The 6773-nt window shown below is 39.6% G+C and overlaps 1 long non-coding RNA gene across 1 annotated transcript; it reads left to right on the forward strand.

The window, feature by feature from the left end:
* On the forward strand, nucleotides 812-4987 carry LOC110429567. Its single transcript, XR_002446653.1, has 2 exons — nucleotides 812-1041; nucleotides 3060-4987. It is a non-coding gene; the product is annotated as an uncharacterized LOC110429567 (long non-coding RNA).

The following is a 6773-nucleotide window of genomic DNA, read 5'->3' on the forward strand; positions in this document are numbered from 1 at the left end:
CAGTGTCAAAAACCATCTGGGTTATTTGAATGGTTTTGAAAAGTTCATAAAGTATAATGTTCGGTTTTAAAGTTCGGGGTGGGTTGAAGTAGAATTTTTTTATAATTATTTTGTTGAGTTGTGGAATCCGAAAGACGAGACAGTGCTTCGTTTTATTTTGAGGCTTTTATATATATGTCATTATAAAAGTTGATAATTATCTAAAAGTCATTAAAAAAAGTTATGCTCTCACAGGTGCCACTACTCTAAACTCTTTTATCCTTTGTTCCATTTCCATCAGATTTAGCTTTGACGGTGTCAAACCGTGAGTGTGATAAGTCCAAAATACCCTAAGGCTGAATATGTAATTATTTTTTTAACATTTTAATGACCTCAAATGAATAAACTCAGAACTACAAAGTTATAGATCTCGATAATATCTATATGTTTTGTATATAAATTATTTTCATTAAATTCCATACAAAAAATATATAATTTGATATGATTAATGTCTTATAAAAATATTTTTATACAAAATCAAATAAAAATATTTTTATATAAATATTGTAGATCTCGATGAGATCTACGACTTCTATTTTTGAGTTTTTTTCATTTAAAATTGTTAAGATGCTCAAAAAAATTAATTTGGATATTTAGACATGAAGATATTTTTGACTTTTCATACCTGACCGAAGTGGCGTAGAGAGTAAAAGAGTTCGGAGCAGTGATACATATGAGAGTTCAACTTTTTTAATAGGTTTGTAGATAATTACCTGACTTTTATAATGTCATACCTATAAAAGTCTTTTTTATTTTCATCCATAATATTGTCCGGCTGTCCGCTTCTGCTCCCCAAAAGCTATCCGACCACCGACACGCATCAGGTCTAGCGCGGTAGCGCCACCTGACTGGAAGCCGGCGGCGGGCGGTGCAATCCCCGCCCATTCCCCTCCCAACTGCCCTCTAGCCCCTTCGAGCTCTGGAGCTCCATGATCGCCGGCCTCCATTTCAGAATTTTTGGAGCCGTTCTGAGCGCCGGAGTCGGCGGTTCTGCCTGTGCAGGTGAAGTGTTCCGATCTTCCTTTGTTAAGAAATTTTATTTAATTTGCCTCGTGATGTAAAGTAGATAGTGTATTGTGCGGTGATTAGAAATTGGGAATCAAAGCTACCTGATCGGTACAACAAAGTGCCAAACTCGCTCTTTTTTTTATTATTAAGCTAAAGAAAAGGGGCCAGATTCTATCCCATGATTTTGTCAGAGCCGTTGGAATGGCTCTTTATCCCGATTCGTCGAAATAAAAGAGCTATTATATCCTAGAAAAATCTAGAGTAATGATTAGTATCGCATCTTGTCTTCAATCATTGTTTCACATGCTGAGGAATTTATAATAAGCCCTGCACCTAGATTGGGTATCTCTACAGGCAGATTGCACTTGCACGTGGTGTATGTCCCTGAGTCTCTCCTGTGGCCAGCTAATGCATATCAGCGGCTTACCGGAGCCCTCTTTGCTCCTGATGTCAACTGTCAACGAGCGAGTGCGAGTGGAAACTGGGTAGGCAATTGTCAACCATAACTAGTGCATGCCATGGGGGAGTCCATTGCGCACAAGACAGTAAAGATAAAGATGCAATTGCCTGCCAATTTGGCTCTAGAGCTGAGTTCTGCACACTCTTGGTGCGGCAGGCTGATGGCCAGCTAATTCAGGATGAAACACATATTTCAATTTCTTAGCATTTTGCCAATTTGGGAATCATACTCTTTGGTGTATTTTGTGTGTTTTTAGCTTTGTACCTTTGCGAAGTTGGAAATATTTGTATCATTTATCCATGGGGTGATCTGAAACTCGAAATGAAAGTTCCAGATTTTCACTTGATAGTAATGGTAACATTATTTTAGCCCATGCTACTAATTTAGTTGCATGGCCATTCAGCTTTCAGAAAATGAATTTCTGATTATATTACTCAGACTTCAGTTTTTCAATTGTTTCTGCCGTAATTATTGCTAAGGACCTCAGTTTTTCAATTGCTTCTGCCGAAGAGATGGCGGGTTTTGTAAGGCTTTGGGACCTGGTTCACAGACCACTTTAACTGTCCGCCCAGATGAGGTTCGATGGAAGTGGACTCTTGTAATCGTCTACATAGCCAAGTCGGCATACAGTATGCTGCTCACTGGTTCTTACAGCCGCTTTGACAGCAGAGGTGTTCATCCCAAGGCAAGCACAAGTTTTTTGCCTGGCTGCTGGTACAGAGTAAGATATTAACTGCTGATAAACTCACTGCTAGGAATTAATCCAATCTGCCCTCTGAGTGACCAAGAACAGGAAATCACTGCACACTTGTGGCTATGCTGCAACTTGGAAAGGAAGTTTGGGAGAGGGTCAGGATTTCAACAGGGACTGTACTGCAGCCACCTATTGATACTTACAGTGTCAAAGAATGGTGGTCAGCCTCCCTCAGGAATCTGCCCAAGCAACTGAGAAGAACAACTGTGGCCCTACACATTTACACTGATTAGAACATCTGCAAAGAGCGTAATCCACAGGTTTTCAATGGTGGTCTCAAGGTGACTAGGTGTGTAGCACAAGTGTTTTAGTGCATTAGAGAGATCTCTTTGCAGCAAGGCCTGCAGATGCAGCGTATATCTCTCTGTGAGACTGCGACGGCCAGCTTCCAGGGGCCCTGTGGTGGAAGCTATATGTTAATGGTTCAGGAGTCTTTAGGTTCCTTATATAGTCAAAACCTTGTATTACTGGCTTGCTTCCTTAAATGATATAGCAGAGGCTCCTTCTATCTTTCTATAAAAGACAGAAAACAAGATTCTGTTTCTTGTAGTTAAAGTAACCGTGTCTTCCTGATCATTTAGTCCAAAAGTCTCTCTGGACCAAACCTTTTCTTTGTTTCTTTGGGTCACTCGATGCTTGGGTTATTCTTTCAAACATATCTTTTGGTGATGTCAATGTTATCTTGGCTTTTCTGACTGATTTTGTCTTATTGTGTTCTACTATCAGGAAGCGCTAAAATATTTTAAACCTTGAAACTTTGCTGACTTTTCTCATTGCTGGCCCTGTTTTTTTGCGCAGCTGCATCACGTTTCAGCCAAAATCACAAGAAAAGCCTGCCGAATGCCTCATGTCGAATGCGCATTCGACGACCGCCCACCACAGGATACACTGAAAAATGTACTGCACGATCGGAAATTGCGAATGCAGCATCCGAGCCCCGTTCGCTTAGCACAGTCACGTGTTGGCCAGTCACAGAAACAAACTGCCAATGACAATGACAAGTACATGATGGTTGCTTTATGACTTCTGTATTCTGTCTGTTCAGACTAAACACTTTGTTACCTCTACAGTTATTTACTTCTTTACCCTTCTGGGCCTTCTAGGCTGCAAATGCATTTCATTTAATGGCATATTGACCTAGCTATGTACTGGAGTAAGTCATTAGTGGGCTGTTTATATGGCACATAATTCATAAAATATCCTTTCCAGTGCTTTCAGTTGGATGACAGAGACTCACTTTCTGTAGATGGTGCTCTTTTGATGCCTGCTTGGTCCTTTTGGTAGCCCTTTGCATGGTTTATTGTTCCCAGTCTCTTTCTTTATAGTTTCTGCTAGACTGTGAATCAAGCAATGAGATACATTGAACACTAAGTCTTGTTTTTGGTGTTGATAATGTATAAAACTTTTGGTGACAGATAACCATGAAAACATTTCGGTTTCTCAGGTAGGATTGCAAAACTGTTTTTGTCTCCTTTACCTTATTAAATGAAATGAGGACAAGATGATGCTTTGTTCATCCACTATGAACAGTGTGACAGGTTGTTGTACCTGAAAAATTGAAAGGAAGAGAAGTACGTTAGCAATGGTAAAATTTATTTCCTTTCAGCATAATGGCACTATTTATTTTTTCTAATCGTGCATGCAAGACTGAGTCTTGTCAATGTTGTCTATTCTTTTACATATATGGACGCTAATGTGCAATCTGGATCCTCTACATCAGATTACATCTCACCATAGAGTGTACATTCTCTAACTTAAAAAGCTTGTACTTGCAATATTAAAATAAGCTATTTCTCATTTTATGAAAAAAATCTGAAAGGTCGGGAGTTTGACTTCCGGTTTTTAAAAAAGCCCACCTGCTGTGCTATTTTTCAGGGAAAAACATGTTCTTATGTGGTTGCAGCAAGGAAAATAATTTTCTATCTTTTGGTCAGTGCTTATGATAACATATTTCATAATAAATCTAATAGTACTTATTTCATATAATGAATATTAGTACATGTTTTGTAAAAGTTGGTAAAATCTAAGAATGTTTGAGTTAGCACTGTAGCTAGAAGTGTACTCTTGTTGGGACGAGGGAGTAATTAATTTGTGATAGGATTTTAGAAAAGTATATCTGAACAACTGGATATGATTTGGGTAACTAGGTTGATTGACTAAAACTAGTATGAAACTCTTGCGTACGAGGCTATTGTCCTATATATAGTTCTTCAATCCTAGTAGTGATTTTAGTTTTGGGAAGCCTGTATAGAAGAGTCTTCATTTGGTTCCATGATGCACCCCAGTTACATCTGTCTTTTTTCCTTCCGTTTCTGTTGCATGTCCATTTCCTTCCATACGCCTTTTTTTTAAGAGAAAACTGAAACTAGAGGGGAGGCCCAGTGCAGTTGCTCTTCGCAAAGGTAGCAGTTAGCACAGTAGTCCCTGCAGAAGAAAAGATTCTCAAGGCCGTACCATGAACTGATTTTCACTTTTTACCATCTTAGATGAACTGCCTCTGATGGTTAGCACATACTATTTATAACTTATTAGTATATTAGTATAATCCTCTCTCATACATGTAGATATGATACCTCTCGCCAGCATTACAGACAACCTATCAGGTGTATGCAGTGATTTATAACCACTGCAATTCTCAACCAATGTTATCAGTTTTGTTTCTGACAAACCAACAATGGTGTATATTCTTTCATGAATGTAAGGTGAGGAAACTGCAATTGGCCACACGTTTCATGTCCTTGCCATTTTAAATTGCAGAATCAGAATGTTTTCTGCCTTAATAATATAATAACACCCAACCACAGGGTACATCTGTCGGTGCGAGATCCACGGTGCAAATGCAAATGCACCTTGATGCTCTTTGATGGCGGCCTAAGTACCGATATTGTTGGGTTTCAGTGGTGGTTGGAAGAGCTTAAATTAAAGGCACCTCCAAGTGTGTCACTTGTTCATCTCGCTTTCAGGCCTTATTCTGCTTGATGCCCTAGCCTGCCTTCCCCACTCTGACGTGGTGTCACTGTTGCAGATACCCTGCACTCTTTTTGGTTACGCCTGCATCTGCATGCCTCCGGCTGCTTTGCTGCCTTGACTTGTTAGCAATAGCAATAGCTTGCACCTCCCTTTCCGGTGACGACGACCTCCTACTGCCCCTCTGCACTCCCTTTCCATGACGCTGACCTGCTACTGGAACACCATCAGTATCGGATGCTGCTTCAAGGCACTTCCTGTGTGCCACATTGCAACATCATTGGGTCAGCTCGCGCATAATTTTATCGTGCACTTGCTGCGGTTTCCAACTGATCTTCTTGTTTTTTTGTGTCTCAAGTTTTGATACGTACAGGCCGGCCTTGTTCCTCTGTTTTCTCCTGGTCAGTTAGTTACTTTACATGAGGCCAGATGCTGAGACAAAAAGCTAAGCTCCTGTGATAATAAGCTATGGGATAGGAGTTGTTGCTTCCCCAGACAATATGTTAGGGCCTGGTGGTGGATAGGTGGGGACTGAATCCAATTCCTTGGGATTGGTGAAAAATAATGTACTAATTTCACTGCCAGTTGGAGGGGATTGGGTCATTGGTCTGACACCAAACAAAGCTTTCAGAGTCAGCTATCCTCAAGTATCATGCGGAACTGTAGCACTTTCGTTTGTTTGTGGTAAATATTGTCCAATCATAGACTAACTAGGCTCAAAAGATTCGTCTCGTGATTTACAGTCAAACTGTGTGATTAGTTTTTATTTTCGTCTATATTTAATGCTTCATGCATGAGCCGCAAGATTCGATGTGACAGGGAATCTTGAAAACTTTTTGGATTTCGGGGTGAACTAAACAAGCCCTAGACGAGATTCAAGAATTTTGTCTTTTCATCTGACCATGCTGGGAACGATAAGATGCTCCATCACGGTTGTGTCGCTTTCAATTTCATGTTCCTGTTGGTTTGCCTGTCTAGTGTCAACTAAAGACAACCAATCTGAGAGGCCGGCTTAGTCTTGTCCTTGGAGACATCGTCTACAAGTTTCTTTTGCTCAGCTATTTTTATTGCCTTGATTTAACCAGAGATTGTAATTTATGTGGAACAATTTCAGAAGATTCGCAAACTTAGCTTTAGAGCCAATTCGTCAATCTTCCAAGATTCATGTGTCTAGATAGACAAAAAATATATACAAAATGCAAGGATGTCTTGGAAAAAGCTTTAGTGTTTCCACAACACTAGTTCTCTCTATTTGACACCTCGCGCTTTGAATATCAGCTTAGTCATCAGTAGTACAAACGGTACATTATTGGTAAACATGTCTGGAGTATCTAAAAGTGTTCTTTAGCATTCATGTCATAGATCAAAGTACTTTAAGGATAAAATAGCTTCATGTCATGAATCAAAATACTTCTACATATATACTTTCAATCACTCTACAGATAACTTGGGATGAGATGGATATCCTCTACATTGTCGTTCTAGAATCCTTACATGTTTTGAAACTTCTTTAGTAATTAGTTAAATGTATATATAGCAATCTAT

The sequence above is a fragment of the Sorghum bicolor genome, chromosome 8, assembly GCF_000003195.3.
Source record: "Sorghum bicolor cultivar BTx623 chromosome 8, Sorghum_bicolor_NCBIv3, whole genome shotgun sequence".
NCBI lineage: Eukaryota > Viridiplantae > Streptophyta > Magnoliopsida > Poales > Poaceae > Sorghum > Sorghum bicolor.